The sequence below is a fragment of the Schistocerca piceifrons genome, chromosome 8, assembly GCF_021461385.2.
Source record: "Schistocerca piceifrons isolate TAMUIC-IGC-003096 chromosome 8, iqSchPice1.1, whole genome shotgun sequence".
Lineage (NCBI taxonomy): Eukaryota > Metazoa > Arthropoda > Insecta > Orthoptera > Acrididae > Schistocerca > Schistocerca piceifrons.
In genome coordinates this window covers 435,437,899-435,465,177 of record NC_060145.1, presented here as the reverse complement: position 1 = coordinate 435,465,177, position 27,279 = coordinate 435,437,899, and the positions used below count along the sequence as shown (strand labels likewise).

Below are 27,279 nucleotides of genomic sequence, written 5' to 3'. Positions count from 1 at the left end.
TTATGGGCCCAGCACGCTTCCACTGCGCCACTCTGCTGGCTGGGGTTGCGCCGGCTCTTCGCCACGTGACGTGGGACACTTGGAAAGTGTTGTCTGCGTCGCTTTCACACACCTGTATTTAATTGCGTATCATCTCCTACAGCTCTCAGCTTGACTTGTCTCGACTTTGCTCGGCTGACGCTACGCTGACGCTTGCAGGCAGCGATATTTACCACGATCGACTCGACATGCAGCTGCGAGATGCACAGGAGTAACAAAGCACTCCACGATGCGGCGACATACGAAATCCACTGCCCAGCTACGCGTCGGCAACTAACAAAATGCCGACCCTGCCAGGATTCGAACCTTGAATCTTCTGATCCGTAGTCAGACACGTTATCCGTTGCGCCACAGGGCCAGTGGCAGCATTTCTTTCTACGACGCAAGTGCAATTCGCTAAGAAACGTGTTCTCCATGGCTGAGCAAGCTCCCAAGGAAGGTACCTCTCGTCCAGCTGCGTGGCCGCAGTGCGCCTGCAGAGCTTAGAGCTTGCCACGCATCTGCTCTCGCTGTTCGACAGGTAGCAGAAGGCAAGGCGCGCGTTTTCCCTCGTTTTCTCGACGACGAGAGCCCTTTGATGTGCATGTAAGCGTAGCATATGAAACAAGAATAGCACGAAGCATTGGTAGTCAGGTGCCAAAGTCGCAGTATGGCATCAGGTGGCGATCGTATGTTTCTGTGGCCACCACTGGTTTGCAGGAAAGTGAATACCGCTAACTGAGAGCGTTGTGTTGTAGCCCCAGTGGCGCAATTGGTTAGCGCACGGTACTTATAAGGCAGTAGCCGTGAGCAATGCCGGGGTTGTGAGTTCGAGCCTCACCTAGGGCATACTTTTAATTCTTAGCAGCTGTCTCTGACAGCAACAGGAGGCTATGTTTGAGATGTATTAGCTATTTGAGTAACATAATTGTGCATTCGAGACGCTAGCTGCGTCTTCCTCGGTAGTATAGTGGTTAGTATCCCCGCCTGTCACGCGGGAGACCGGGGTTCGATTTCCCGCCGGGGAGGCACATCCGATTTTTAATTGCTGCTCTATCACTCGCCGAACTTAGTGTTGGACGTTTGCGGCTACTAGCACCATATCCCTCGCACACAGGCAGCTGTCTACAGCGCATCCTCGGTAGTATAGTGGTTAGTATCCCCGCCTGTCACGCGGGAGACCGGGGTTCGATTCCCCGCCGGGGAGTTGCGATTTTTATCTCACAAACCTGTTCGAGTGTTGCGCGTATGGGGGTCGTAAGAGCATTAACTTTGCGATCAAGGAGTGTAGTTGGTGCAAAATCTTAAAAAATGCTACATCTTAGGAAGTGGTTCTCGCATTCTTCACACTTCACAATTACGGGGTTTGCTGTTAACGCTGAATCAAAGCACCCCAGCCGACGCTGTGGGCGCAATAATCGAGCTCGACACAGTCTGCAAAAGAAATAATTTTAGCAGAGCGTGGTTTCGATCCACGGACCTCTGGGTTATGGGCCCAGCACGCTTCCACTGCGCCACTCTGCTGGCTGGGGTTGCGCCGGCTCTTCGCCACGTGACGTGGGACACTTGGAAAGTGTTGTCTGCGTCGCTTTCACACACCTGTATTTAATTGCGTATCATCTCCTACAGCTCTCAGCTTGACTTGTCTCGACTTTGCTCGGCTGACGCTACGCTGACGCTTGCAGGCAGCGATATTTACCACGATCGACTCGACATGCAGCTGCGAGATGCACAGGAGTAACAAAGCACTCCACGATGCGGCGACATACGAAATCCACTGCCCAGCTACGCGTCGGCAACTAACAAAATGCCGACCCTGCCAGGATTCGAACCTTGAATCTTCTGATCCGTAGTCAGACACGTTATCCGTTGCGCCACAGGGCCAGTGGCAGCATTTCTTTCTACGACGCAAGTGCAATTCGCTAAGAAACGTGTTCTCCATGGCTGAGCAAGCTCCCAAGGAAGGTACCTCTCGTCCAGCTGCGTGGCCGCAGTGCGCCTGCAGAGCTTAGAGCTTGCCACGCATCTGCTCTCGCTGTTCGACAGGTAGCAGAAGGCAAGGCGCGCGTTTTCCCTCGTTTTCTCGACGACGAGAGCCCTTTGATGTGCATGTAAGCGTAGCATATGAAACAAGAATAGCACGAAGCATTGGTAGTCAGGTGCCAAAGTCGCAGTATGGCATCAGGTGGCGATCGTATGTTTCTGTGGCCACCACTGGTTTGCAGGAAAGTGAATACCGCTAACTGAGAGCGTTGTGTTGTAGCCCCAGTGGCGCAATTGGTTAGCGCACGGTACTTATAAGGCAGTAGCCGTGAGCAATGCCGGGGTTGTGAGTTCGAGCCTCACCTGGGGCATACTTTTAATTCTTAGCAGCTGTCTCTGACAGCAACAGGAGGCTATGTTTGAGATGTATTAGCTATTTGAGTAACATAATTGTGCATTCGAGACGCTAGCTGCGTCTTCCTCGGTAGTATAGTGGTTAGTATCCCCGCCTGTCACGCGGGAGACCGGGGTTCGATTTCCCGCCGGGGAGGCACATCCGATTTTTAATTGCTGCTCTATCACTCGCCGAACTTAGTGTTGGACGTTTGCGGCTACTAGCACCATATCCCTCGCACACAGGCAGCTGTCTACAGCGCATCCTCGGTAGTATAGTGGTTAGTATCCCCGCCTGTCACGCGGGAGACCGGGGTTCGATTCCCCGCCGGGGAGTTGCGATTTTTATCTCACAAACCTGTTCGAGTGTTGCGCGTATGGGGGTCGTAAGAGCATTAACTTTGCGATCAAGGAGTGTAGTTGGTGCAAAATCTTAAAAAATGCTACATCTTAGGAAGTGGTTCTCGCATTCTTCACACTTCACAATTACGGGGTTTGCTGTTAACGCTGAATCAAAGCACCCCAGCCGACGCTGTGGGCGCAATAATCGAGCTCGACACAGTCTGCAAAAGAAATAATTTTAGCAGAGCGTGGTTTCGATCCACGGACCTCTGGGTTATGGGCCCAGCACGCTTCCACTGCGCCACTCTGCTGGCTGGGGTTGCGCCGGCTCTTCGCCACGTGACGTGGGACACTTGGAAAGTGTTGTCTGCGTCGCTTTCACACACCTGTATTTAATTGCGTATCATCTCCTACAGCTCTCAGCTTGACTTGTCTCGACTTTGCTCGGCTGACGCTACGCTGACGCTTGCAGGCAGCGATATTTACCACGATCGACTCGACATGCAGCTGCGAGATGCACAGGAGTAACAAAGCACTCCACGATGCGGCGACATACGAAATCCACTGCCCAGCTACGCGTCGGCAACTAACAAAATGCCGACCCTGCCAGGATTCGAACCTGGAATCTTCTGATCCGTAGTCAGACGCGTTATCCGTTGCGCCACAGGGCCAGTGGCAGCATTTCTTTCTACGACGCAAGTGCAATTCGCTAAGAAACGTGTTCTCCATGGCTGAGCAAGCTCCCAAGGAAGGTACCTCTCGTCCAGCTGCGTGGCCGCAGTGCGCCTGCAGAGCTTAGAGCTTGCCACGCATCTGCTCTCGCTGTTCGACAGGTAGCAGAAGGCAAGGCGCGCGTTTTCCCTCGTTTTCTCGACGACGAGAGCCCTTTGATGTGCATGTAAGCGTAGCATATGAAACAAGAATAGCACGAAGCATTGGTAGTCAGGTGCCAAAGTCGCAGTATGGCATCAGGTGGCGATCGTATGTTTCTGTGGCCACCACTGGTTTGCAGGAAAGTGAATACCGCTTACTGAGAGCATTGTGTTGTAGCCCCAGTGGCGCAATGGGTTAGCGCACGGTACTTATAAGGCAGTAGCCGTGAGCAATGCCGGGGTTGTGAGTTCGAGCCTCACCTGGGGCATACTTTTAATTCTTAGCAGCTGTCTCTGACAGCAACAGGAGGCTGTGTTTGAGATGTATTAGCTATTTGAGTAACATAATTGTGCATTCGAGACGCTAGCTGCGTCTTCCTCGGTAGTATAGTGGTTAGTATCCCCGCCTGTCACGCGGGAGACCGGGGTTCGATTTCCCGCCGGGGAGGCACATCCGATTTTTAATTGCTGCTCTATCACTCGCCGAACTTAGTGTTGGACGTTTGCGGCTACTAGCACCATATCCCTCGCACACAGGCAGCTGTCTACAGCGCATCCTCGGTAGTATAGTGGTTAGTATCCCCGCCTGTCACGCGGGAGACCGGGGTTCGATTCCCCTCCGGGGAGTTGCGATTTTTATCTCACAAACCTGTTCGAGTGTTGCGCGTATGGGGGTCGTAAGAGCATTAACTTTGCGATCAAGGAGTGTAGTTGGTGCAAAATCTTAAAAAATGCTACATCTTAGGAAGTGGTTCTCGCATTCTTCACACTTCACAATTACGGGGTTTGCTGTTAACGCTGAATCAAAGCACCCCAGCCGACGCTGTGGGCGCAATAATCGAGCTCGACACAGTCTGCAAAAGAAATAATTTTAGCAGAGCGTGGTTTCGATCCACGGACCTCTGGGTTATGGGCCCAGCACGCTTCCACTGCGCCACTCTGCTGGCTGGGGTTGCGCCGGCTCTTCGCCACGTGACGTGGGACACTTGGAAAGTGTTGTCTGCGTCGCTTTCACACACCTGTATTTAATTGCGTATCATCTCCTACAGCTCTCAGCTTGACTTGTCTCGACTTTGCTCGGCTGACGCTACGCTGACGCTTGCAGGCAGCGATATTTACCACGATCGACTCGACATGCAGCTGCGAGATGCACAGGAGTAACAAAGCACTCCACGATGCGGCGACATACGAAATCCACTGCCCAGCTACGCGTCGGCAACTAACAAAATGCCGACCCTGCCAGGATTCGAACCTTGAATCTTCTGATCCGTAGTCACACACGTTATCCGTTGCGCCACAGGGCCAGTGGCAGCATTTCTTTCTACGACGCAAGTGCAATTCGCTAAGAAACGTGTTCTCCATGGCTGAGCAAGCTCCCAAGGAAGGTACCTCTCGTCCAGCTGCGTGGCCGCAGTGCGCCTGCAGAGCTTAGAGCTTGCCACGCATCTGCTCTCGCTGTTCGACAGGTAGCAGAAGGCAAGGCGCGCGTTTTCCCTCGTTTTCTCGACGACGAGAGCCCTTTGATGTGCATGTAAGCGTAGCATATGAAACAAGAATAGCACGAAGCATTGATAGTCAGGTGCCAAAGTCGCAGTATGGCATCAGGTGGCGATCGTATGTTTCTGTGGCCACCACTGGTTTGCAGGAAAGTGAATACCGCTAACTGAGAGCATTGTGTTGTAGCCCCAGTGGCGCAATTGGTTAGCGCACGGTACTTATAAGGCAGTAGCCGTGAGCAATGCCGGGGTTGTGAGTTCGAGCCTCACCTGGGGCATACTTTTAATTCTTAGCAGCTGTCTCTGACAGCAACAGGAGGCTATGTTTGAGATGTATTAGCTATTTGAGTAACATAATTGTGCATTCGAGACGCTAGCTGCGTCTTCCTCGGTAGTATAGTGGTTAGTATCCCCGCCTGTCACGCGGGAGACCGGGGTTCGATTTCCCGCCGGGGAGGCACATCCGATTTTTAATTGCTGCTCTATCACTCGCCGAACTTAGTGTTGGACGTTTGCGGCTACTAGCACCATATCCCTCGCACACAGGCAGCTGTCTACAGCGCATCCTCGGTAGTATAGTGGTTAGTATCCCCGCCTGTCACGCGGGAGACCGGGGTTCGATTCCCCTCCGGGGAGTTGCGATTTTTATCTCACAAACCTGTTCGAGTGTTGCGCGTATGGGGGTCGTAAGAGCATTAACTTTGCGATCAAGGAGTGTAGTTGGTGCAAAATCTTAAAAAATGCTACATCTTAGGAAGTGGTTCTCGCATTCTTCACACTTCACAATTACGGGGTTTGCTGTTAACGCTGAATCAAAGCACCCCAGCCGACGCTGTGGGCGCAATAATCGAGCTCGACACAGTCTGCAAAAGAAATAATTTTAGCAGAGCGTGGTTTCGATCCACAGACCTCTGGGTTATGGGCCCAGCACGCTTCCACTGCGCCACTCTGCTGGCTGGGGTTGCGCCGGCTCTTCGCCACGTGACGTGGGACACTTGGAAAGTGTTGTCTGCGTCGCTTTCACACACCTGTATTTAATTGCGTATCATCTCCTACAGCTCTCAGCTTGACTTGTCTCGACTTTGCTTGGCTGACGCTACGCTGACGCTTGCAGGCAGCGATATTTACCACGATCGACTCGACATGCAGCTGCGAGATGCACAGGAGTAACAAAGCACTCCACGATGCGGCGACATACGAAATCCACTGCCCAGCTACGCGTCGGCAACTAACAAAATGCCGACCCTGCCAGGATTCGAACCTTGAATCTTCTGATCCGTAGTCAGACACGTTATCCGTTGCGCCACAGGGCCAGTGGCAGCATTTCTTTCTACGACGCAAGTGCAATTCGCTAAGAAACGTGTTCTCCATGGCTGAGCAAGCTCCCAAGGAAGGTACCTCTCGTCCAGCTGCGTGGCCGCAGTGCGCCTGCAGAGCTTAGAGCTTGCCACGCATCTGCTCTCGCTGTTCGACAGGTAGCAGAAGGCAAGGCGCGCGTTTTCCCTCGTTTTCTCGACGACGAGAGCCCTTTGATGTGCATGTAAGCGTAGCATATGAAACAAGAATAGCACGAAGCATTGGTAGTCAGGTGCCAAAGTCGCAGTATGGCATCAGGTGGCGATCGTATGTTTCTGTGGCCACCACTGGTTTGCAGGAAAGTGAATACCGCTAACTGAGAGCGTTGTGTTGTAGCCCCAGTGGCGCAATTGGTTAGCGCACGGTACTTATAAGGCAGTAGCCGTGAGCAATGCCGGGGTTGTGAGTTCGAGCCTCACCTGGGGCATACTTTTAATTCTTAGCAGCTGTCTCTGACAGCAACAGGAGGCTGTGTTTGAGATGTATTAGCTATTTGAGTAACATAATTGTGCATTCGAGACGCTAGCTGCGTCTTCCTCGGTAGTATAGTGGTTAGTATCCCCGCCTGTCACGCGGGAGACCGGGGTTCGATTTCCCGCCGGGGAGGCACATCCGATTTTTAATTGCTGCTCTATCACTCGCCGAACTTAGTGTTGGACGTTTGCGGCTACTAGCACCATATCCCTCGCACACAGGCAGCTGTCTACAGCGCATCCTCGGTAGTATAGTGGTTAGTATCCCCGCCTGTCACGCGGGAGACCGGGGTTCGATTCCCCTCCGGGGAGTTGCGATTTTTATCTCACAAACCTGTTCGAGTGTTGCGCGTATGGGGGTCGTAAGAGCATTAACTTTGCGATCAAGGAGTGTAGTTGGTGCAAAATCTTAAAAAATGCTACATCTTAGGAAGTGGTTCTCGCATTCTTCACACTTCACAATTACGGGGTTTGCTGTTAACGCTGAATCAAAGCTCCCCAGCCGACGCTGTGGGCGCAATAATCGAGCTCGACACAGTCTGCAAAAGAAATAATTTTAGCAGAGCGTGGTTTCGATCCACGGACCTCTGGGTTATGGGCCCAGCACGCTTCCACTGCGCCACTCTGCTGGCTGGGGTTGCGCCGGCTCTTCGCCACGTGACGTGGGACACTTGGAAAGTGTTGTCTGCGTCGCTTTCACACACCTGTATTTAATTGCGTATCATCTCCTACAGCTCTCAGCTTGACTTGTCTCGACTTTGCTCGGCTGACGCTACGCTGACGCTTGCAGGCAGCGATATTTACCACGATCGACTCGACATGCAGCTGCGAGATGCACAGGAGTAACAAAGCACTCCACGATGCGGCGACATACGAAATCCACTGCCCAGCTACGCGTCGGCAACTAACAAAATGCCGACCCTGCCAGGATTCGAACCTTGAATCTTCTGATCCGTAGTCACACACGTTATCCGTTGCGCCACAGGGCCAGTGGCAGCATTTCTTTCTACGACGCAAGTGCAATTCGCTAAGAAACGTGTTCTCCATGGCTGAGCAAGCTCCCAAGGAAGGTACCTCTCGTCCAGCTGCGTGGCCGCAGTGCGCCTGCAGAGCTTAGAGCTTGCCACGCATCTGCTCTCGCTGTTCGACAGGTAGCAGAAGGCAAGGCGCGCGTTTTCCCTCGTTTTCTCGACGACGAGAGCCCTTTGATGTGCATGTAAGCGTAGCATATGAAACAAGAATAGCACGAAGCATTGGTAGTCAGGTGCCAAAGTCGCAGTATGGCATCAGGTGGCGATCGTATGTTTCTGTGGCCACCACTGGTTTGCAGGAAAGTGAATACCGCTAACTGAGAGCATTGTGTTGTAGCCCCAGTGGCGCAATGGGTTAGCGCACGGTACTTATAAGGCAGTAGCCGTGAGCAATGCCGGGGTTGTGAGTTCGAGCCTCACCTGGGGCATACTTTTAATTCTTAGCAGCTGTCTCTGACAGCAACAGGAGGCTATGTTTGAGATGTATTAGCTATTTGAGTAACATAATTGTGCATTCGAGACGCTAGCTGCGTCTTCCTCGGTAGTATAGTGGTTAGTATCCCCGCCTGTCACGCGGGAGACCGGGGTTCGATTTCCCGCCGGGGAGGCACATCCGATTTTTAATTGCTGCTCTATCACTCGCCGAACTTAGTGTTGGACGTTTGCGGCTACTAGCACCATATCCCTCGCACACAGGCAGCTGTCTACAGCGCATCCTCGGTAGTATAGTGGTTAGTATCCCCGCCTGTCACGCGGGAGACCGGGGTTCGATTCCCCTCCGGGGAGTTGCGATTTTTATCTCACAAACCTGTTCGAGTGTTGCGCGTATGGGGGTCGTAAGAGCATTAACTTTGCGATCAAGGAGTGTAGTTGGTGCAAAATCTTAAAAAATGCTACATCTTAGGAAGTGGTTCTCGCATTCTTCACACTTCACAATTACGGGGTTTGCTGTTAACGCTGAATCAAAGCACCCCAGCCGACGCTGTGGGCGCAATAATCGAGCTCGACACAGTCTGCAAAAGAAATAATTTTAGCAGAGCGTGGTTTCGATCCACGGACCTCTGGGTTATGGGCCCAGCACGCTTCCACTGCGCCACTCTGCTGGCTGGGGTTGCGCCGGCTCTTCGCCACGTGACGTGGGACACTTGGAAAGTGTTGTCTGCGTCGCTTTCACACACCTGTATTTAATTGCGTATCATCTCCTACAGCTCTCAGCTTGACTTGTCTCGACTTTGCTCGGCTGACGCTACGCTGACGCTTGCAGGCAGCGATATTTACCACGATCGACTCGACATGCAGCTGCGAGATGCACAGGAGTAACAAAGCACTCCACGATGCGGCGACATACGAAATCCACTGCCCAGCTACGCGTCGGCAACTAACAAAATGCCGACCCTGCCAGGATTCGAACCTTGAATCTTCTGATCCGTAGTCACACACGTTATCCGTTGCGCCACAGGGCCAGTGGCAGCATTTCTTTCTACGACGCAAGTGCAATTCGCTAAGAAACGTGTTCTCCATGGCTGAGCAAGCTCCCAAGGAAGGTACCTCTCGTCCAGCTGCGTGGCCGCAGTGCGCCTGCAGAGCTTAGAGCTTGCCACGCATCTGCTCTCGCTGTTCGACAGGTAGCAGAAGGCAAGGCGCGCGTTTTCCCTCGTTTTCTCGACGACGAGAGCCCTTTGATGTGCATGTAAGCGTAGCATATGAAACAAGAATAGCACGAAGCATTGGTAGTCAGGTGCCAAAGTCGCAGTATGGCATCAGGTGGCGATCGTATGTTTCTGTGGCCACCACTGGTTTGCAGGAAAGTGAATACCGCTAACTGAGAGCATTGTGTTGTAGCCCCAGTGGCGCAATTGGTTAGCGCACGGTACTTATAAGGCAGTAGCCGTGAGCAATGCCGGGGTTGTGAGTTCGAGCCTCACCTGGGGCATACTTTTAATTCTTAGCAGCTGTCTCTGACAGCAACAGGAGGCTATGTTTGAGATGTATTAGCTATTTGAGTAACATAATTGTGCATTCGAGACGCTAGCTGCGTCTTCCTCGGTAGTATAGTGGTTAGTATCCCCGCCTGTCACGCGGGAGACCGGGGTTCGATTTCCCGCCGGGGAGGCACATCCGATTTTTAATTGCTGCTCTATCACTCGCCGAACTTAGTGTTGGACGTTTGCGGCTACTAGCACCATATCCCTCGCACACAGGCAGCTGTCTACAGCGCATCCTCGGTAGTATAGTGGTTAGTATCCCCGCCTGTCACGCGGGAGACCGGGGTTCGATGCCCCTCCGGGGAGTTGCGATTTTTATCTCACAAACCTGTTCGAGTGTTGCGCGTATGGGGGTCGTAAGAGCATTAACTTTGCGATCAAGGAGTGTAGTTGGTGCAAAATCTTAAAAAATGCTACATCTTAGGAAGTGGTTCTCGCATTCTTCACACTTCACAATTACGGGGTTTGCTGTTAACGCTGAATCAAAGCACCCCAGCCGACGCTGTGGGCGCAATAATCGAGCTCGACACAGTCTGCAAAAGAAATAATTTTAGCAGAGCGTGGTTTCGATCCACGGACCTCTGGGTTATGGGCCCAGCACGCTTCCACTGCGCCACTCTGCTGGCTGGGGTTGCGCCGGCTCTTCGCCACGTGACGTGGGACACTTGGAAAGTGTTGTCTGCGTCGCTTTCACACACCTGTATTTAATTGCGTATCATCTCCTACAGCTCTCAGCTTGACTTGTCTCGACTTTGCTCGGCTGACGCTACGCTGACGCTTGCAGGCAGCGATATTTACCACGATCGACTCGACATGCAGCTGCGAGATGCACAGGAGTAACAAAGCACTCCACGATGCGGCGACATACGAAATCCACTGCCCAGCTACGCGTCGGCAACTAACAAAATGCCGACCCTGCCAGGATTCGAACCTTGAATCTTCTGATCCGTAGTCAGACACGTTATCCGTTGCGCCACAGGGCCAGTGGCAGCATTTCTTTCTACGACGCAAGTGCAATTCGCTAAGAAACGTGTTCTCCATGGCTGAGCAAGCTCCCAAGGAAGGTACCTCTCGTCCAGCTGCGTGGCCGCAGTGCGCCTGCAGAGCTTAGAGCTTGCCACGCATCTGCTCTCGCTGTTCGACAGGTAGCAGAAGGCAAGGCGCGCGTTTTCCCTCGTTTTCTCGACGACGAGAGCCCTTTGATGTGCATGTAAGCGTAGCATATGAAACAAGAATAGCACGAAGCATTGGTAGTCAGGTGCCAAAGTCGCAGTATGGCATCAGGTGGCGATCGTATGTTTCTGTGGCCACCACTGGTTTGCAGGAAAGTGAATACCGCTAACTGAGAGCATTGTGTTGTAGCCCCAGTGGCGCAATTGGTTAGCGCACGGTACTTATAAGGCAGTAGCCGTGAGCAATGCCGGGGTTGTGAGTTCGAGCCTCACCTGGGGCATACTTTTAATTCTTAGCAGCTGTCTCTGACAGCAACAGGAGGCTATGTTTGAGATGTATTAGCTATTTGAGTAACATAATTGTGCATTCGAGACGCTAGCTGCGTCTTCCTCGGTAGTATAGTGGTTAGTATCCCCGCCTGTCACGCGGGAGACCGGGGTTCGATTTCCCGCCGGGGAGGCACATCCGATTTTTAATTGCTGCTCTATCACTCGCCGAACTTAGTGTTGGACGTTTGCGGCTACTAGCACCATATCCCTCGCACACAGGCAGCTGTCTACAGCGCATCCTCGGTAGTATAGTGGTTAGTATCCCCGCCTGTCACGCGGGAGACCGGGGTTCGATGCCCCTCCGGGGAGTTGCGATTTTTATCTCACAAACCTGTTCGAGTGTTGCGCGTATGGGGGTCGTAAGAGCATTAACTTTGCGATCAAGGAGTGTAGTTGGTGCAAAATCTTAAAAAATGCTACATCTTAGGAAGTGGTTCTCGCATTCTTCACACTTCACAATTACGGGGTTTGCTGTTAACGCTGAATCAAAGCACCCCAGCCGACGCTGTGGGCGCAATAATCGAGCTCGACACAGTCTGCAAAAGAAATAATTTTAGCAGAGCGTGGTTTCGATCCACGGACCTCTGGGTTATGGGCCCAGCACGCTTCCACTGCGCCACTCTGCTGGCTGGGGTTGCGCCGGCTCTTCGCCACGTGACGTGGGACACTTGGAAAGTGTTGTCTGCGTCGCTTTCACACACCTGTATTTAATTGCGTATCATCTCCTACAGCTCTCAGCTTGACTTGTCTCGACTTTGCTCGGCTGACGCTACGCTGACGCTTGCAGGCAGCGATATTTACCACGATCGACTCGACATGCAGCTGCGAGATGCACAGGAGTAACAAAGCACTCCACGATGCGGCGACATACGAAATCCACTGCCCAGCTACGCGTCGGCAACTAACAAAATGCCGACCCTGCCAGGATTCGAACCTTGAATCTTCTGATCCGTAGTCAGACACGTTATCCGTTGCGCCACAGGGCCAGTGGCAGCATTTCTTTCTACGACGCAAGTGCAATTCGCTAAGAAACGTGTTCTCCATGGCTGAGCAAGCTCCCAAGGAAGGTACCTCTCGTCCAGCTGCGTGGCCGCAGTGCGCCTGCAGAGCTTAGAGCTTGCCACGCATCTGCTCTCGCTGTTCGACAGGTAGCAGAAGGCAAGGCGCGCGTTTTCCCTCGTTTTCTCGACGACGAGAGCCCTTTGATGTGCATGTAAGCGTAGCATATGAAACAAGAATAGCACGAAGCATTGGTAGTCAGGTGCCAAAGTCGCAGTATGGCATCAGGTGGCGATCGTATGTTTCTGTGGCCACCACTGGTTTGCAGGAAAGTGAATACCGCTAACTGAGAGCGTTGTGTTGTAGCCCCAGTGGCGCAATTGGTTAGCGCACGGTACTTATAAGGCAGTAGCCGTGAGCAATGCCGGGGTTGTGAGTTCGAGCCTCACCTGGGGCATACTTTTAATTCTTAGCAGCTGTCTCTGACAGCAACAGGAGGCTGTGTTTGAGATGTATTAGCTATTTGAGTAACATAATTGTGCATTCGAGACGCTAGCTGCGTCTTCCTCGGTAGTATAGTGGTTAGTATCCCCGCCTGTCACGCGGGAGACCGGGGTTCGATTTCCCGCCGGGGAGGCACATCCGATTTTTAATTGCTGCTCTATCACTCGCCGAACTTAGTGTTGGACGTTTGCGGCTACTAGCACCATATCCCTCGCACACAGGCAGCTGTCTACAGCGCATCCTCGGTAGTATAGTGGTTAGTATCCCCGCCTGTCACGCGGGAGACCGGGGTTCGATTCCCCTCCGGGGAGTTGCGATTTTTATCTCACAAACCTGTTCGAGTGTTGCGCGTATGGGGGTCGTAAGAGCATTAACTTTGCGATCAAGGAGTGTAGTTGGTGCAAAATCTTAAAAAATGCTACATCTTAGGAAGTGGTTCTCGCATTCTTCACACTTCACAATTACGGGGTTTGCTGTTAACGCTGAATCAAAGCTCCCCAGCCGACGCTGTGGGCGCAATAATCGAGCTCGACACAGTCTGCAAAAGAAATAATTTTAGCAGAGCGTGGTTTCGATCCACGGACCTCTGGGTTATGGGCCCAGCACGCTTCCACTGCGCCACTCTGCTGGCTGGGGTTGCGCCGGCTCTTCGCCACGTGACGTGGGACACTTGGAAAGTGTTGTCTGCGTCGCTTTCACACACCTGTATTTAATTGCGTATCATCTCCTACAGCTCTCAGCTTGACTTGTCTCGACTTTGCTCGGCTGACGCTACGCTGACGCTTGCAGGCAGCGATATTTACCACGATCGACTCGACATGCAGCTGCGAGATGCACAGGAGTAACAAAGCACTCCACGATGCGGCGACATACGAAATCCACTGCCCAGCTACGCGTCGGCAACTAACAAAATGCCGACCCTGCCAGGATTCGAACCTTGAATCTTCTGATCCGTAGTCACACACGTTATCCGTTGCGCCACAGGGCCAGTGGCAGCATTTCTTTCTACGACGCAAGTGCAATTCGCTAAGAAACGTGTTCTCCATGGCTGAGCAAGCTCCCAAGGAAGGTACCTCTCGTCCAGCTGCGTGGCCGCAGTGCGCCTGCAGAGCTTAGAGCTTGCCACGCATCTGCTCTCGCTGTTCGACAGGTAGCAGAAGGCAAGGCGCGCGTTTTCCCTCGTTTTCTCGACGACGAGAGCCCTTTGATGTGCATGTAAGCGTAGCATATGAAACAAGAATAGCACGAAGCATTGGTAGTCAGGTGCCAAAGTCGCAGTATGGCATCAGGTGGCGATCGTATGTTTCTGTGGCCACCACTGGTTTGCAGGAAAGTGAATACCGCTAACTGAGAGCATTGTGTTGTAGCCCCAGTGGCGCAATTGGTTAGCGCACGGTACTTATAAGGCAGTAGCCGTGAGCAATGCCGGGGTTGTGAGTTCGAGCCTCACCTGGGGCATACTTTTAATTCTTAGCAGCTGTCTCTGACAGCAACAGGAGGCTATGTTTGAGATGTATTAGCTATTTGAGTAACATAATTGTGCATTCGAGACGCTAGCTGCGTCTTCCTCGGTAGTATAGTGGTTAGTATCCCCGCCTGTCACGCGGGAGACCGGGGTTCGATTTCCCGCCGGGGAGGCACATCCGATTTTTAATTGCTGCTCTATCACTCGCCGAACTTAGTGTTGGACGTTTGCGGCTACTAGCACCATATCCCTCGCACACAGGCAGCTGTCTACAGCGCATCCTCGGTAGTATAGTGGTTAGTATCCCCGCCTGTCACGCGGGAGACCGGGGTTCGATTCCCCTCCGGGGAGTTGCGATTTTTATCTCACAAACCTGTTCGAGTGTTGCGCGTATGGGGGTCGTAAGAGCATTAACTTTGCGATCAAGGAGTGTAGTTGGTGCAAAATCTTAAAAAATGCTACATCTTAGGAAGTGGTTCTCGCATTCTTCACACTTCACAATTACGGGGTTTGCTGTTAACGCTGAATCAAAGCACCCCAGCCGACGCTGTGGGCGCAATAATCGAGCTCGACACAGTCTGCAAAAGAAATAATTTTAGCAGAGCGTGGTTTCGATCCACGGACCTCTGGGTTATGGGCCCAGCACGCTTCCACTGCGCCACTCTGCTGGCTGGGGTTGCGCCGGCTCTTCGCCACGTGACGTGGGACACTTGGAAAGTGTTGTCTGCGTCGCTTTCACACACCTGTATTTAATTGCGTATCATCTCCTACAGCTCTCAGCTTGACTTGTCTCGACTTTGCTCGGCTGACGCTACGCTGACGCTTGCAGGCAGCGATATTTACCACGATCGACTCGACATGCAGCTGCGAGATGCACAGGAGTAACAAAGCACTCCACGATGCGGCGACATACGAAATCCACTGCCCAGCTACGCGTCGGCAACTAACAAAATGCCGACCCTGCCAGGATTCGAACCTTGAATCTTCTGATCCGTAGTCAGACACGTTATCCGTTGCGCCACAGGGCCAGTGGCAGCATTTTTTTCTACGACGCAAGTGCAATTCGCTAAGAAACGTGTTCTCCATGGCTGAGCAAGCTCCCAAGGAAGGTACCTCTCGTCCAGCTGCGTGGCCGCAGTGCGCCTGCAGAGCTTAGAGCTTGCCACGCATCTGCTCTCGCTGTTCGACAGGTAGCAGAAGGCAAGGCGCGCGTTTTCCCTCGTTTTCTCGACGACGAGAGCCCTTTGATGTGCATGTAAGCGTAGCATATGAAACAAGAATAGCACGAAGCATTGGTAGTCAGGTGCCAAAGTCGCAGTATGGCATCAGGTGGCGATCGTATGTTTCTGTGGCCACCACTGGTTTGCAGCAAAGTGAATACCGCTAACTGAGAGCGTTGTGTTGTAGCCCCAGTGGCGCAATTGGTTAGCGCACGGTACTTATAAGGCAGTAGCCGTGAGCAATGCCGGGGTTGTGAGTTCGAGCCTCACCTGGGGCATACTTTTAATTCTTAGCAGCTGTCTCTGACAGCAACAGGAGGCTATGTTTGAGATGTATTAGCTATTTGAGTAACATAATTGTGCATTCGAGACGCTAGCTGCGTCTTCCTCGGTAGTATAGTGGTTAGTATCCCCGCCTGTCACGCGGGAGACCGGGGTTCGATTCCCCGCCGGGGAGGCACATCCGATTTTTAATTGCTGCTCTATCACTCGCCGAACTTAGTGTTGGACGTTTGCGGCTACTAGCACCATATCCCTCGCACACAGGCAGCTGTCTACAGCGCATCCTCGGTAGTATAGTGGTTAGTATCCCCGCCTGTCACGCGGGAGACCGGGGTTCGATTCCCCGCCGGGGAGATGCGATTTTTATCTCACAAACCTGTTCGAGCGTTGCGCGTATGGGGGTCGTAAGAGCATTAACTTTGCGATCAAGGAGTGTAGTTGGTGCAAAATCTTAAAAAATGCTACATCTTAGGAAGTGGTTCTCGCATTCTTCACACTTCACAATTACGGGGTTTGCTGTTAACGCTGAATCAAAGCACCCCAGCCGACGCTGTGGGCGCAATAATCGAGCTCGACACAGTCTGCAAAAGAAATAATTTTAGCAGAGCGTGGTTTCGATCCACGGACCTCTGGGTTATGGGCCCAGCACGCTTCCACTGCGCCACTCTGCTGGCTGGGGTTGCGCCGGCTCTTCGCCACGTGACGTGGGACACTTGGAAAGTGTTGTCTGCGTCGCTTTCACACACCTGTATTTAATTGCGTATCATCTCCTACAGCTCTCAGCTTGACTTGTCTCGACTTTGCTCGGCTGACGCTACGCTGACGCTTGCAGGCAGCGATATTTACCACGATCGACTCGACATGCAGCTGCGAGATGCACAGGAGTAACAAAGCACTCCACGATGCGGCGACATACGAAATCCACTGCCCAGCTACGCGTCGGCAACTAACAAAATGCCGACCCTGCCAGGATTCGAACCTGGAATCTTCTGATCCGTAGTCAGACGCGTTATCCGTTGCGCCACAGGGCCAGTGGCAGCATTTCTTTCTACGACGCAAGTGCAATTCGCTAAGAAACGTGTTCTCCATGGCTGAGCAAGCTCCCAAGGAAGGAACCTCTCGTCCAGCTGCGTGGCCGCAGTGCGCCTGCAGAGCTTAGAGCTTGCCACGCATCTGCTCTCGCTGTTCGACAGGTAGCAGAAGGCAAGGCGCGCGTTTTCCCTCGTTTTCTCGACGACGAGAGCCCTTTGATGTGCATGTAAGCGTAGCATATGAAACAAGAATAGCACGAAGCATTGGTAGTCAGGTGCCAAAGTCGCAGTATGGCATCAGGTGGCGATCGTATGTTTCTGTGGCCACCACTGGTTTGCAGCAAAGTGAATACCGCTAACTGAGAGCGTTGTGTTGTAGCCCCAGTGGCGCAATTGGTTAGCGCACGGTACTTATAAGGCAGTAGCCGTGAGCAATGCCGGGGTTGTGAGTTCGAGCCTCACCTGGGGCATACTTTTAATTCTTAGCAGCTGTCTCTGACAGCAACAGGAGGCTATGTTTGAGATGTATTAGCTATTTGAGTAACATAATTGTGCATTCGAGACGCTAGCTGCGTCTTCCTCGGTAGTATAGTGGTTAGTATCCCCGCCTGTCACGCGGGAGACCGGGGTTCGATTCCCCGCCGGGGAGGCACATCCGATTTTTAATTGCTGCTCTATCACTCGCCGAACTTAGTGTTGGACGTTTGCGGCTACTAGCACCATATCCCTCGCACACAGGCAGCTGTCTACAGCGCATCCTCGGTAGTATAGTGGTTAGTATCTCCGCCTGTCACGCGGGAGACCGGGGTTCGATTCCCCGCCGGGGAGATGCGATTTTTATCTCACAAACCTGTTCGAGTGTTGCGCGTATGGGGGTCGTAAGAGCATCAACTTTGCGATCAAGGAGTGTAGTTGGTGCAAAATCTTAAAAAATGCTACATCTTAGGAAGTGGTTCTCGCATTCTTCACACTTCACAATTACGGGGTTTGCTGTTAACGCTGAATCAAAGCACCCCAGCCGACGCTGTGGGCGCAATAATCGAGCTCGACACAGTCTGCAAAAGAAATAATTTTAGCAGAGCGTGGTTTCGATCCACGGACCTCTGGGTTATGGGCCCAGCACGCTTCCACTGCGCCACTCTGCTGGCTGGGGTTGCGCCGGCTCTTCGCCACGTGACGTGGGACACTTGGAAAGTGTTGTCTGCGTCGCTTTCACACACCTGTATTTAATTGCGTATCATCTCCTACAGCTCTCAGCTTGACTTGTCTCGACTTTGCTCGGCTGACGCTACGCTGACGCTTGCAGGCAGCGATATTTACCACGATCGACTCGACATGCAGCTGCGAGATGCACAGGAGTAACAAAGCACTCCACGATGCGGCGACATACGAAATCCACTGCCCAGCTACGCGTCGGCAACTAACAAAATGCCGACCCTGCCAGGATTCGAACCTGGAATCTTCTGATCCGTAGTCAGACGCGTTATCCGTTGCGCCACAGGGCCAGTGGCAGCATTTCTTTCTACGACGCAAGTGCAATTCGCTAAGAAACGTGGTCTCCATGGCTGAGCAAGCTCCCAAGGAAGGTGCCTCTCGTCCAGCAGCGTGGCCGCAGTGCGCCTGCAGAGCTTAGAGCTTGCCACGCATCTGCTCTCGCTGTTCGACAGGTAGCAGAAGGCAAGGCGCGCGTTTTCCCTCGTTTTCTCGACGACGAGAGCCCTTTGATGTGCATGTAAGCGTAGCATATGAAACAAGAATAGCACGAAGCATTGGTAGTCAGGTGCCAAAGTCGCAGTATGGCATCAGGTGGCGATCGTATGTTTCTGTGGCCACCACTGGTTTGCAGCAAAGTGAATACCGCTAACTGAGAGCGTTGTGTTGCAGCCCCAGTGGCGCAATTGGTTAGCGCACGGTACTTATAAGGCAGTAGCCGTGAGCAATGCCGGGGTTGTGAGTTCGAGCCTCACCTGGGGCATACTTTTAATTCTTAGCAGCTGTCTCTGACAGCAACAGGAGGCTATGTTTGAGATGTATTAGCTATTTGAGTAACATAATTGTGCATTCGAGACGCTAGCTGCGTCTTCCTCGGTAGTATAGTGGTTAGTATCCCCGCCTGTCACGCGGGAGACCGGGGTTCGATTCCCCGCCGGGGAGGCACATCCGATTTTTAATTGCTGCTCTATCACTCGCCGAACTTAGTGTTGGACGTTTGCGGCTACTAGCACCATATCCCTCGCACACAGGCAGCTGTCTACAGCGCATCCTCGGTAGTATAGTGGTTAGTATCTCCGCCTGTCCGCGGGAGACCGGGGTTCGATTCCCCGCCGGGGAGATGCGATTTTTATCTCACAAACCTGTTCGAGTGTTGCGCGTATGGGGGTCGTAAGAGCATTAACTTTGCGATCAAGGAGTGTAGTTGGTGCAAAATCTTAAAAAATGCTACATCTTAGGAAGTGGTTCTCGCATTCTTCACACTTCACAATTACGGGGTTTGCTGTTAACGCTGAATCAAAGCACCCCAGCCGACGCTGTGGGCGCAATAATCGAGCTCGACACAGTCTGCAAAAGAAATAATTTTAGCAGAGCGTGGTTTCGATCCACGGACCTCTGGGTTATGGGCCCAGCACGCTTCCACTGCGCCACTCTGCTGGCTGGGGTTGCGCCGGCTCTTCGCCACGTGACGTGGGACACTTGGAAAGTGTTGTCTGCGTCGCTTTCACACACCTGTATTTAATTGCGTATCATCTCCTACAGCTCTCAGCTTGATTTGTCTCGACTTTGCTCGGCTGACGCTACGCTGACGCTTGCAGGCAGCGATATTTACCACGATCGACTCGACATGCAGCTGCGAGATGCACAGGAGTAACAAAGCACGATGCGGCGACATACGAAATCCACTGCCCAGCTACGCGTCGGCAACTAACAAAATGCCGACCCTGCCAGGATTCGAACCTGGAATCTTCTGATCCGTAGTCAGACGCGTTATCCGTTGCGCCACAGGGCCAGTGGCAGCATTCCTTTCTACGACGCAAGTGCAATTCGCTAAGAAACGTGTTCTCCATGGCTGAGCAAGCTCCCAAGGAAGGTACCTCTCGTCCAGCTGCGTGGCCGCAGTGCGCCTGCAGAGCTTAGAGCTTGCCACGCATCTGCTCTCGCTGTTCGACAGGTAGCAGAAGGCAAGGCGCGCGTTTTCCCTCGTTTTCTCGACGACGAGAGCCCTTTGATGTGCATGTAAGCGTAGCATATGAAACAAGAATAGCACGAAGCATTGGTAGTCAGGTGCCAAAGTCGCAGTATGGCATCAGGTGGCGATCGTATGTTTCTGTGGCCACCACTGGTTTGCAGCAAAGTGAATACCGCTAACTGAGAGCGTTGTGTTGTAGCCCCAGTGGCGCAATTGGTTAGCGCACGGTACTTATAAGGCAGTAGCCGTGAGCAATGCCGGGGTTGTGAGTTCGAGCCTCACCTGGGGCATACTTTTAATTCTTAGCAGCTGTCTCTGACAGCAACAGGAGGCTATGTTTGAGATGTATTAGCTATTTGAGTAACATAATTGTGCATTCGAGACGCTAGCTGCGTCTTCCTCGGTAGTATAGTGGTTAGTATCCCCGCCTGTCACGCGGGAGACTGGGGTTCGATTCCCCGCCGGGGAGGCACATCCGATTTTTAATTGCTGCTCTATCATTCGCCGAACTTAGTGTTGGACGTTTGCGGCTACTAGCACCATATCCCTCGCACACAGGCAGCTGTCTACAGCGCATCCTCGGTAGTATAGTGGTTAGTATCCCCGCCTGTCACGCGGGAGACCGGGGTTCGATTCCCCGCCGGGGAGATGCGATTTTTATCTCACAAACCTGTTCGAGCGTTGCGCGTATGGGGGTCGTAAGAGCATTAACTTTGCGATCAAGGAGTGTAGTTGGTGCAAAATCTTAAAAAATGCTACATCTTAGGAAGTGGTTCTCGCATTCTTCACACTTCACAATTACGGGGTTTGCTGTTAACGCTGAATCAAAGCACCCCAGCCGACGCTGTGGGCGCAATAATCGAGCTCGACACAGTCTGCAAAAGAAATAATTTTAGCAGAGCGTGGTTTCGATCCACGGACCTCTGGGTTATGGGCCCAGCACGCTTCCACTGCGCCACTCTGCTGGCTGGGATTGCGCCGGCTCTTCGCCACGTGACGTGGGACACTTGGAAAGTGTTGTCTGCGTCGCTTTCACACACCTGTATTTAATTGCGTATCATCTCCTACAGCTCTCAGCTTGACTTGTCTCGACTTTGCTCGGCTGACGCTACGCTGACGCTTGCAGGCAGCGATATTTACCACGATCGACTCGACATGCAGCTGCGAGATGCACAGGAGTAACAAAGCACTCCACGATGCGGCGACATACGAAATCCACTGCCCAGCTACGCGTCGGCAACTAACAAAATGCCGACCCTGCCAGGATTCGAACCTGGAATCTTCTGATCCGTAGTCAGACGCGTTATCCGTTGCGCCACAGGGCCAGTAGCAGCATTTCTTTCTACGACGCAAGTGCAATTCGCTAAGAAACGTGTTCTCCATGGCTGAGCAAGCTCCCAAGGAAGGTACCTCTCGTCCAGCTGCGTGGCCGCAGTGCGCCTGCAGAGCTTAGAGCTTGCCACGCATCTGCTCTCGCTGTTCGACAGGTAGCAGAAGGCAAGGCGCGCGTTTTCCCTCGTTTTCTCGACGACGAGAGCCCTTTGATGTGCATGTAAGCGTAGCATATGAAACAAGAATAGCACGAAGCATTGGTAGTCAGGTGCCAAAGTCGCAGTATGGCATCAGGTGGCGATCGTATGTTTCTGTGGCCACCACTGGTTTGCAGCAAAGTGAATACCGCTAACTGAGAGCGTTGTGTTGTAGCCCCAGTGGCGCAATTGGTTAGCGCACGGTACTTATAAGGCAGTAGCCGTGAGCAATGCCGGGGTTGTGAGTTCGAGCCTCACCTGGGGCATACTTTTAATTCTTAGCAGCTGTCTCTGACAGCAACAGGAGGCTATGTTTGAGATGTATTAGCTATTTGAGTAACATAATTGTGCATTCGAGACGCTAGCTGCGTCTTCTTCGGTAGTATAGTGGTTAGTATCCCCGCCTGTCACGCGGGAGACCGGGGTTCGATTCCCCGCCGGGGAGGCACATCCGATTTTTAATTGCTGCTCTATCACTCGCCGAACTTAGTGTTGGACGTTTGCGGCTACTAGCACCATATCCCTCGCACACAGGCACCTGTCTACAGCGCATCCTCGGCATTCTGGCTCTAGCTGCCGACGCGTACGAACGTGCCGCCGTTTGCTGCGCGTAGTCAGTGCTTCGCCAGTGTTTACATTTGCGTTTCGGTGTCCTTGTTTTTTTTGTGATTTTTCTTCGTGTGTAACTCGTGATTATTCTGCCTACTGTGTTCTGTTGTGTGTTTTCTACCGACGTTCATTTATCGTTTGTGGAGTTTTCGGTAGTTACCGGAATCTCCCCTTGATTTCTGCATACCATGGCTACAACTGTGAGGAAGAATACGCTGGTTTTTGCGTTCGCCAAGGACACACGACGTGTTCAGCCGACTGCTCTGGAAATTCATGATTGGCTTGATCAGGTACTTGGCATTAATTCTGATATGGTGCATACCACTCAGCTAGACACTGACAACTACTGTGTTTTCGTAAAATTTTTGAGCCCCGTTTCGGTAGATAAGATTATTGGAAAATTCGGGTATCATGTAGAATTTTTGCATAGAGACGGCACTACAAGTAAAGTAGCTATTAGGAGAGCTGATGCTCTTTATAGATCTGTGCGGGTGTTAAATTTACCTATCGAGATAGATAATGAGAAAATCAAGGTTGCCCTGTCTCAATATGGTGAGGTTAAGGATATAGTTAACGAACGGTGGTCGAAGCAATTTAAAATTCAGAGCTTCAATGGTATTCGTTCGGTAGAGATGGAAGTAAAGTCGAATATCCCATCTCATATAACTGTTGACGGGCATAAAGCCCACGTGATTTATACTGGCCAAACCCCTACGTGCCATATATGCAATGAATCGGGTCATTTAAGGCAGGACTGTCCTCGTCGTGTTTTTGTACTAAAAACGAATTTAGTCCAACGGCGCAAGATGACCTTGAGCGAAGTTTTGGCAACTGATAATACAGCCAAACAGGGTGAGGGTTCGGATCCTGTACCTAGTTCTGGAAATATTGCTGTTGATGGTAGTGATTTTCCACCCCTGGTACCACGCTTAAATTGTGATTCTTCTGCCCGAGAGTTGGACGTACTAAACAAGAAACGACCACTTGAACATACAGATGATCATTCCGATGATGAAACCTCCCGACAATCTCCTGCTGTACGTAAACAGAAAGCTAGCGATGAAACTCTGCCTGTGCCCCAAGACGAAATGCAAGTGGATTTAATCACAGTTTCTGATACGTCTCGCTCATTGCCAGAAAATGAAACGGCCGCTGCCGACAGCGATAAAGTAGAAGTCCCCGAGGCAGTGACAACTTGCCCAGCTGTAAACAGCGATAATCAGCTGTTTACAGACGGGAAGTTCGCGGAAGCGGTAGAACAACAACACCGCGACACCGCAACGGCACAACAACCGGCATCAGAGTGTAAACAAGAGGAAGTGTTTACTCCTGAACCGGAAAATAAGCAAACACCGTCGCAAGCATCACAACAAACGAAGGTAGCATGTAAACAGCAGGCAGTGTTTACAAACCAGATCTCTCGAGACACTGTTGCTGAAGCGGCCACGCCGAGTGCTGCCACAACAAAATCAGGTCAGAGTTTTCAGGGCGTCCACCGCCGTACGCTAAAACCACAACCGAATCTTACTGTTTCTCGCACCCAACCCAAACAAAAAGCCGACAAGTCAGATGTAAAATCGCAGAAAAATATACGATATGACATTGTCAGAGAAGGTGCTCCAGATGAGCCTCCTGATACATTCAGTGTCGAACAGCCCCTCAGTACTAAGGTACGGGATGACAATGGAAGACAAGCTAACGTTTAGCAACCGTGTTACGAGGAATAATGCAGAATTCTAAACGACTGTAGTTCTAAAACGGATTTCAGCATACCAAGAGTATAACAGTTTTTGACCAAGGTTGTAGGTGGCCAATAGCCAGTTACAGATGCAAGCATACACTATCACAACGATAAATATAAATAAAATTCGAACCTCATTAAAGCTAGCTGCTCTCAAGGAATTTTTGTATGACTCTGGAACCGATATCGCGTTGCTACAGGAGGTTGTAACGACGTCTCTTGCAATACCAGGATACGCCGCCATAGTAAACGTATCTTGTGAAACACATACGGGAACAGCGTTTCTGCTCAGGGAAGGAATTCCCGTGTCTCAAGTAGAGCGTTTGGAATCTGGAAGGGCCATTAGTATAAACGTTTTAGGTACCACATTGATTAACTTATATGCGCCCTCAGGAAATAGTAATAGACAGGACAGGGCAGCATTTTATAAAGAGGAAATTATATATTTATTACGTCGAAACCCAAACAGTTTTATAATGGGCGGTGATTTTAACTGTGTGTTAAATCGTAAGGATCAACAACCACACTTTAACGGTTCGTTGGAACTTAAACGCCTAGTAACCGACTTAAAACTTAAGGACGCATGGGAACTAAAATATCCAACGAATGTTGAATATACGTATATAACACAGACTTCGCGCAGTAGAATAGACAGAATTTATGTTTCCCAAAACTTAGAACGATGTCTACTTAATTCAGAAATCGTACCTGTATATTTTAGTGACCACTGCAGTATGAAGGCGTGTATTAATTTAGCTCCACAGCCGATTAAGATTTTTAGGAACCAGTGGCATCTAAATGTCTCTCTCTTAAAAGAGCAAGATTTGGCAGACGCAGTATCAGAAGCGTGGACCTTATGTCTGCGATCGATCGACAGGCACCCCACAGTATTAGATTGGTGGATTAAGGTTGCAAAACCGAGACTGAGAAAAGTGTGTATCAGATACAGCAGAGAAAGAGCACGGGAGTTAAAAAACAGTATGGAATTTTATTACAGATTGTTGCGGGACCTCTATGACCAGGCAAACGTGTCAACCATTAGATTACACGACATCAAACACACCAAAGCGAAATTACTCGCCTTTAAAAGACAGCAGATGGAAGGCTTAAAACTGAAGTCAAAGGCGAAGTCGGTGGTAGATGATGAAACAACATCCTTATATCATCTGCTTCGGCATGCAAAGAATAGGCGACGAACTGTCATTAGTGAAATTAAAACATCCAATGGGACAACACTAACGTCTCAGAAGGAGATTCTCAATGCAGTATACCAATACTACCACGCATTATATTCTTCCAGCCCACCTCATGAGGGGTCTCTGCACGAGGTTCTCAGTGTTTTATCCCCACAATTGACGAGTTCTGAAAACGACGAAATCCTTTCTGAAGTCAGTAACGAAGAGGTTCGTGAGATAATAACCAAGTCTCCGCTAAATAAATCTGCTGGACCCGACGGACTGCCTGTAGAATTTTACTTAAAATTTTGGTTTTTAATTGGTGACACTTTTACATGCATTGTCAACGAGATTTTTAACGAGCAGACGGTACCTGAAGATTTTAAAGATAGCAAAATTGTACTTATACCGAAAAACAAAGGAACGAAAAGTCTAAACAATTACCGCCCTATTTCACTTTTAAACTCTGACTACAAAATAGTATGCAGGATTTTAAAAAAGCGACTTTCCCCTCTGACCGACAAATTAATTAGTCAACATCAGTCATGTGCAGCAAATAGAAGTATTTTTAACACAATTTCTGAATATAGAGACATCATCGCCTTAGCATCAGTTTCCAATATCAAATGTGCTCTCCTCTTTATAGATTTTAATAAGGCTTTCGACTCAGTGAATCACCGTTTCCTGTTTGAGGCACTGACAAAAATGGGATTCGTCCACAAAACTGTTAATGTTATAAAAAACATTGCTACTGGTCTGCACGCTAAATTAGCCGTCAACTGTCAGCTGTCTCGGCAAATTCCAATAAACCGCGGCATTCCACAGGGAAGTCCCTTATCTATGTTTTTGTTTGTTGTGTCGTTAGAGCCCTTTTTACGAAGTGTTCATGAAAGGTTAAAGGGCATAACTATAACTGGAAGGAAAACTGTAGTGAGAGCCTATGCTGACGATGTTGGTGTCGTCATAAGAGGGCAAGATGATGTAATTCGACTAGGGGCTATTCTTCAAAACTACTGCCGCGCATCGGGTGCGACAAAGAACGAAAATAAAAGTACAATCTTGGGAATGCGGGGTCTTGACCGGATACACATCGATTGGGCGAAGTCAGTTACCATCCATAAAACCCTGGGGACAATCCTGACGGCATGTCCCATGAGGATGACAGCCCTCAACTGGAAAGAGGTTTCCACAAAGATTCAAGGCGGACTCATTGAGAACACACACCGACTTATGAACCAGGTTCAGAGGGTCAAGTTCATTAACTTATGCATTCTCTCAAAGGCATTCTATATGGCACAAGTTTTTCCCTTGCCGAAGTTGATAGCTCAGAAAATAATGTCGAGAGTGGCAAATTTCTTATGGAAGGGGGAAATCTTCAGGGTTAACCTAAAAACTGCGACCTTACATCCTAGAAATGGAGGCCTCGGACTGGTGGACATACGTAATAAAGCTTCTGCGCTTTTCATAAAACGGTCTTTAAGCATATTTCACGCCAACCCAGGCAGTATTACTACACAATTGTTTCAATGTGTTCAACCAGAAAGCCTTCAGCCGCCGGCAGACGTACAAAAGATTCATCCCCGACTGCGATACGTTAGGATCTTGTACACAGAATTGAGCTATGTTAACGAGAAACTCAGAACTTCACTGCACATTGCAGCCCGAGATATCTTGAGAGAAAGACAACAATACGAAGGCCAAAATAAAATTGCCACGAAATATATGAATTACAACTGGGATGCAATTTGGGAGAATATTAGTTTTAACGGGCTCAATTCACATGTGGTAACGGCATGGTACAAAGCCGTCAATGATATTGTCAGCACCAACGAACGGCTTTATAAAATTGGGAAAGCTGAAACCCCCTTATGTCGGACATGTAAACTGGTTGACACCGTGATTCATAGATTCACGTGTGGTGGAAATTTCAACAATTGGATTTGGCTCAGGAAAAGTCTTGCACTACTGCAACGAACGTCACCCAATTCTATTACTCCTATGATGCTTCTCAGACCTGAAATTAAGTATTACCCCAAAACCAAAAATAATGCAATACACTGGTTAATGGGACAGTTTGTCCATTACATTA

The 27,279-nt window shown here is 50.8% G+C and overlaps 52 non-coding genes across 52 annotated transcripts; 41 read left to right on the top strand and 11 right to left on the bottom strand.

Annotated features, from left to right (window-relative positions):
• Positions 1-324: 324 nt before the first annotated feature.
• Trnar-acg lies at positions 325-397 on the bottom strand. Its single transcript has one exon. It is a non-coding gene; the product is annotated as a tRNA-Arg (tRNA).
• A 378-nt stretch (positions 398-775) lies between these two features.
• On the top strand, positions 776-867 carry Trnai-uau. Its single transcript is given in 2 exon segments — positions 776-813; positions 832-867. It is a non-coding gene; the product is annotated as a tRNA-Ile (tRNA).
• A 107-nt stretch (positions 868-974) lies between these two features.
• On the top strand, positions 975-1,046 carry Trnad-guc. The gene has a single exon. It is a non-coding gene; the product is annotated as a tRNA-Asp (tRNA).
• A 107-nt stretch (positions 1,047-1,153) lies between these two features.
• Trnad-guc lies at positions 1,154-1,225 on the top strand. The gene has a single exon. It is a non-coding gene; the product is annotated as a tRNA-Asp (tRNA).
• Positions 1,226-1,829: 604 nt separating this feature from the next.
• Positions 1,830-1,902, bottom strand: Trnar-acg. The gene has a single exon. It is a non-coding gene; the product is annotated as a tRNA-Arg (tRNA).
• A 378-nt stretch (positions 1,903-2,280) lies between these two features.
• On the top strand, positions 2,281-2,372 carry Trnai-uau. Its single transcript is given in 2 exon segments — positions 2,281-2,318; positions 2,337-2,372. It is a non-coding gene; the product is annotated as a tRNA-Ile (tRNA).
• A 107-nt stretch (positions 2,373-2,479) lies between these two features.
• On the top strand, positions 2,480-2,551 carry Trnad-guc. Its single transcript has one exon. It is a non-coding gene; the product is annotated as a tRNA-Asp (tRNA).
• Positions 2,552-2,658: 107 nt separating this feature from the next.
• Positions 2,659-2,730, top strand: Trnad-guc. The gene has a single exon. It is a non-coding gene; the product is annotated as a tRNA-Asp (tRNA).
• A 604-nt stretch (positions 2,731-3,334) lies between these two features.
• Positions 3,335-3,407, bottom strand: Trnar-acg. Its single transcript has one exon. It is a non-coding gene; the product is annotated as a tRNA-Arg (tRNA).
• Positions 3,408-3,785: 378 nt separating this feature from the next.
• Trnai-uau lies at positions 3,786-3,877 on the top strand. Its single transcript is given in 2 exon segments — positions 3,786-3,823; positions 3,842-3,877. It is a non-coding gene; the product is annotated as a tRNA-Ile (tRNA).
• A 107-nt stretch (positions 3,878-3,984) lies between these two features.
• On the top strand, positions 3,985-4,056 carry Trnad-guc. The gene has a single exon. It is a non-coding gene; the product is annotated as a tRNA-Asp (tRNA).
• A 107-nt stretch (positions 4,057-4,163) lies between these two features.
• Positions 4,164-4,235, top strand: Trnad-guc. Its single transcript has one exon. It is a non-coding gene; the product is annotated as a tRNA-Asp (tRNA).
• Positions 4,236-5,290: 1,055 nt separating this feature from the next.
• Trnai-uau lies at positions 5,291-5,382 on the top strand. The gene is given in 2 exon segments: positions 5,291-5,328; positions 5,347-5,382. It is a non-coding gene; the product is annotated as a tRNA-Ile (tRNA).
• A 107-nt stretch (positions 5,383-5,489) lies between these two features.
• Trnad-guc lies at positions 5,490-5,561 on the top strand. Its single transcript has one exon. It is a non-coding gene; the product is annotated as a tRNA-Asp (tRNA).
• Positions 5,562-5,668: 107 nt separating this feature from the next.
• Positions 5,669-5,740, top strand: Trnad-guc. Its single transcript has one exon. It is a non-coding gene; the product is annotated as a tRNA-Asp (tRNA).
• Positions 5,741-6,344: 604 nt separating this feature from the next.
• Trnar-acg lies at positions 6,345-6,417 on the bottom strand. The gene has a single exon. It is a non-coding gene; the product is annotated as a tRNA-Arg (tRNA).
• A 378-nt stretch (positions 6,418-6,795) lies between these two features.
• On the top strand, positions 6,796-6,887 carry Trnai-uau. The gene is given in 2 exon segments: positions 6,796-6,833; positions 6,852-6,887. It is a non-coding gene; the product is annotated as a tRNA-Ile (tRNA).
• Positions 6,888-6,994: 107 nt separating this feature from the next.
• Positions 6,995-7,066, top strand: Trnad-guc. The gene has a single exon. It is a non-coding gene; the product is annotated as a tRNA-Asp (tRNA).
• Positions 7,067-7,173: 107 nt separating this feature from the next.
• Positions 7,174-7,245, top strand: Trnad-guc. The gene has a single exon. It is a non-coding gene; the product is annotated as a tRNA-Asp (tRNA).
• Positions 7,246-8,300: 1,055 nt separating this feature from the next.
• Positions 8,301-8,392, top strand: Trnai-uau. Its single transcript is given in 2 exon segments — positions 8,301-8,338; positions 8,357-8,392. It is a non-coding gene; the product is annotated as a tRNA-Ile (tRNA).
• A 107-nt stretch (positions 8,393-8,499) lies between these two features.
• Trnad-guc lies at positions 8,500-8,571 on the top strand. Its single transcript has one exon. It is a non-coding gene; the product is annotated as a tRNA-Asp (tRNA).
• A 107-nt stretch (positions 8,572-8,678) lies between these two features.
• Positions 8,679-8,750, top strand: Trnad-guc. Its single transcript has one exon. It is a non-coding gene; the product is annotated as a tRNA-Asp (tRNA).
• Positions 8,751-9,805: 1,055 nt separating this feature from the next.
• Trnai-uau lies at positions 9,806-9,897 on the top strand. Its single transcript is given in 2 exon segments — positions 9,806-9,843; positions 9,862-9,897. It is a non-coding gene; the product is annotated as a tRNA-Ile (tRNA).
• A 107-nt stretch (positions 9,898-10,004) lies between these two features.
• Trnad-guc lies at positions 10,005-10,076 on the top strand. The gene has a single exon. It is a non-coding gene; the product is annotated as a tRNA-Asp (tRNA).
• Positions 10,077-10,859: 783 nt separating this feature from the next.
• Trnar-acg lies at positions 10,860-10,932 on the bottom strand. Its single transcript has one exon. It is a non-coding gene; the product is annotated as a tRNA-Arg (tRNA).
• A 378-nt stretch (positions 10,933-11,310) lies between these two features.
• Trnai-uau lies at positions 11,311-11,402 on the top strand. The gene is given in 2 exon segments: positions 11,311-11,348; positions 11,367-11,402. It is a non-coding gene; the product is annotated as a tRNA-Ile (tRNA).
• A 107-nt stretch (positions 11,403-11,509) lies between these two features.
• Positions 11,510-11,581, top strand: Trnad-guc. Its single transcript has one exon. It is a non-coding gene; the product is annotated as a tRNA-Asp (tRNA).
• Positions 11,582-12,364: 783 nt separating this feature from the next.
• On the bottom strand, positions 12,365-12,437 carry Trnar-acg. Its single transcript has one exon. It is a non-coding gene; the product is annotated as a tRNA-Arg (tRNA).
• Positions 12,438-12,815: 378 nt separating this feature from the next.
• Positions 12,816-12,907, top strand: Trnai-uau. Its single transcript is given in 2 exon segments — positions 12,816-12,853; positions 12,872-12,907. It is a non-coding gene; the product is annotated as a tRNA-Ile (tRNA).
• A 107-nt stretch (positions 12,908-13,014) lies between these two features.
• On the top strand, positions 13,015-13,086 carry Trnad-guc. Its single transcript has one exon. It is a non-coding gene; the product is annotated as a tRNA-Asp (tRNA).
• Positions 13,087-13,193: 107 nt separating this feature from the next.
• On the top strand, positions 13,194-13,265 carry Trnad-guc. Its single transcript has one exon. It is a non-coding gene; the product is annotated as a tRNA-Asp (tRNA).
• A 1,055-nt stretch (positions 13,266-14,320) lies between these two features.
• Positions 14,321-14,412, top strand: Trnai-uau. The gene is given in 2 exon segments: positions 14,321-14,358; positions 14,377-14,412. It is a non-coding gene; the product is annotated as a tRNA-Ile (tRNA).
• Positions 14,413-14,519: 107 nt separating this feature from the next.
• On the top strand, positions 14,520-14,591 carry Trnad-guc. The gene has a single exon. It is a non-coding gene; the product is annotated as a tRNA-Asp (tRNA).
• Positions 14,592-14,698: 107 nt separating this feature from the next.
• On the top strand, positions 14,699-14,770 carry Trnad-guc. The gene has a single exon. It is a non-coding gene; the product is annotated as a tRNA-Asp (tRNA).
• Positions 14,771-15,374: 604 nt separating this feature from the next.
• Trnar-acg lies at positions 15,375-15,447 on the bottom strand. The gene has a single exon. It is a non-coding gene; the product is annotated as a tRNA-Arg (tRNA).
• A 378-nt stretch (positions 15,448-15,825) lies between these two features.
• Trnai-uau lies at positions 15,826-15,917 on the top strand. Its single transcript is given in 2 exon segments — positions 15,826-15,863; positions 15,882-15,917. It is a non-coding gene; the product is annotated as a tRNA-Ile (tRNA).
• A 107-nt stretch (positions 15,918-16,024) lies between these two features.
• Trnad-guc lies at positions 16,025-16,096 on the top strand. The gene has a single exon. It is a non-coding gene; the product is annotated as a tRNA-Asp (tRNA).
• A 107-nt stretch (positions 16,097-16,203) lies between these two features.
• Trnad-guc lies at positions 16,204-16,275 on the top strand. The gene has a single exon. It is a non-coding gene; the product is annotated as a tRNA-Asp (tRNA).
• A 604-nt stretch (positions 16,276-16,879) lies between these two features.
• On the bottom strand, positions 16,880-16,952 carry Trnar-acg. Its single transcript has one exon. It is a non-coding gene; the product is annotated as a tRNA-Arg (tRNA).
• A 378-nt stretch (positions 16,953-17,330) lies between these two features.
• Positions 17,331-17,422, top strand: Trnai-uau. Its single transcript is given in 2 exon segments — positions 17,331-17,368; positions 17,387-17,422. It is a non-coding gene; the product is annotated as a tRNA-Ile (tRNA).
• Positions 17,423-17,529: 107 nt separating this feature from the next.
• Trnad-guc lies at positions 17,530-17,601 on the top strand. Its single transcript has one exon. It is a non-coding gene; the product is annotated as a tRNA-Asp (tRNA).
• Positions 17,602-17,708: 107 nt separating this feature from the next.
• Trnad-guc lies at positions 17,709-17,780 on the top strand. Its single transcript has one exon. It is a non-coding gene; the product is annotated as a tRNA-Asp (tRNA).
• Positions 17,781-18,384: 604 nt separating this feature from the next.
• On the bottom strand, positions 18,385-18,457 carry Trnar-acg. The gene has a single exon. It is a non-coding gene; the product is annotated as a tRNA-Arg (tRNA).
• Positions 18,458-18,835: 378 nt separating this feature from the next.
• Trnai-uau lies at positions 18,836-18,927 on the top strand. The gene is given in 2 exon segments: positions 18,836-18,873; positions 18,892-18,927. It is a non-coding gene; the product is annotated as a tRNA-Ile (tRNA).
• Positions 18,928-19,034: 107 nt separating this feature from the next.
• On the top strand, positions 19,035-19,106 carry Trnad-guc. Its single transcript has one exon. It is a non-coding gene; the product is annotated as a tRNA-Asp (tRNA).
• Positions 19,107-19,883: 777 nt separating this feature from the next.
• Trnar-acg lies at positions 19,884-19,956 on the bottom strand. Its single transcript has one exon. It is a non-coding gene; the product is annotated as a tRNA-Arg (tRNA).
• A 378-nt stretch (positions 19,957-20,334) lies between these two features.
• On the top strand, positions 20,335-20,426 carry Trnai-uau. The gene is given in 2 exon segments: positions 20,335-20,372; positions 20,391-20,426. It is a non-coding gene; the product is annotated as a tRNA-Ile (tRNA).
• A 107-nt stretch (positions 20,427-20,533) lies between these two features.
• On the top strand, positions 20,534-20,605 carry Trnad-guc. Its single transcript has one exon. It is a non-coding gene; the product is annotated as a tRNA-Asp (tRNA).
• Positions 20,606-20,712: 107 nt separating this feature from the next.
• On the top strand, positions 20,713-20,784 carry Trnad-guc. The gene has a single exon. It is a non-coding gene; the product is annotated as a tRNA-Asp (tRNA).
• Positions 20,785-21,388: 604 nt separating this feature from the next.
• On the bottom strand, positions 21,389-21,461 carry Trnar-acg. The gene has a single exon. It is a non-coding gene; the product is annotated as a tRNA-Arg (tRNA).
• Positions 21,462-21,839: 378 nt separating this feature from the next.
• Positions 21,840-21,931, top strand: Trnai-uau. The gene is given in 2 exon segments: positions 21,840-21,877; positions 21,896-21,931. It is a non-coding gene; the product is annotated as a tRNA-Ile (tRNA).
• Positions 21,932-22,038: 107 nt separating this feature from the next.
• Positions 22,039-22,110, top strand: Trnad-guc. The gene has a single exon. It is a non-coding gene; the product is annotated as a tRNA-Asp (tRNA).
• Positions 22,111-27,279: the final 5,169 nt, after the last annotated feature.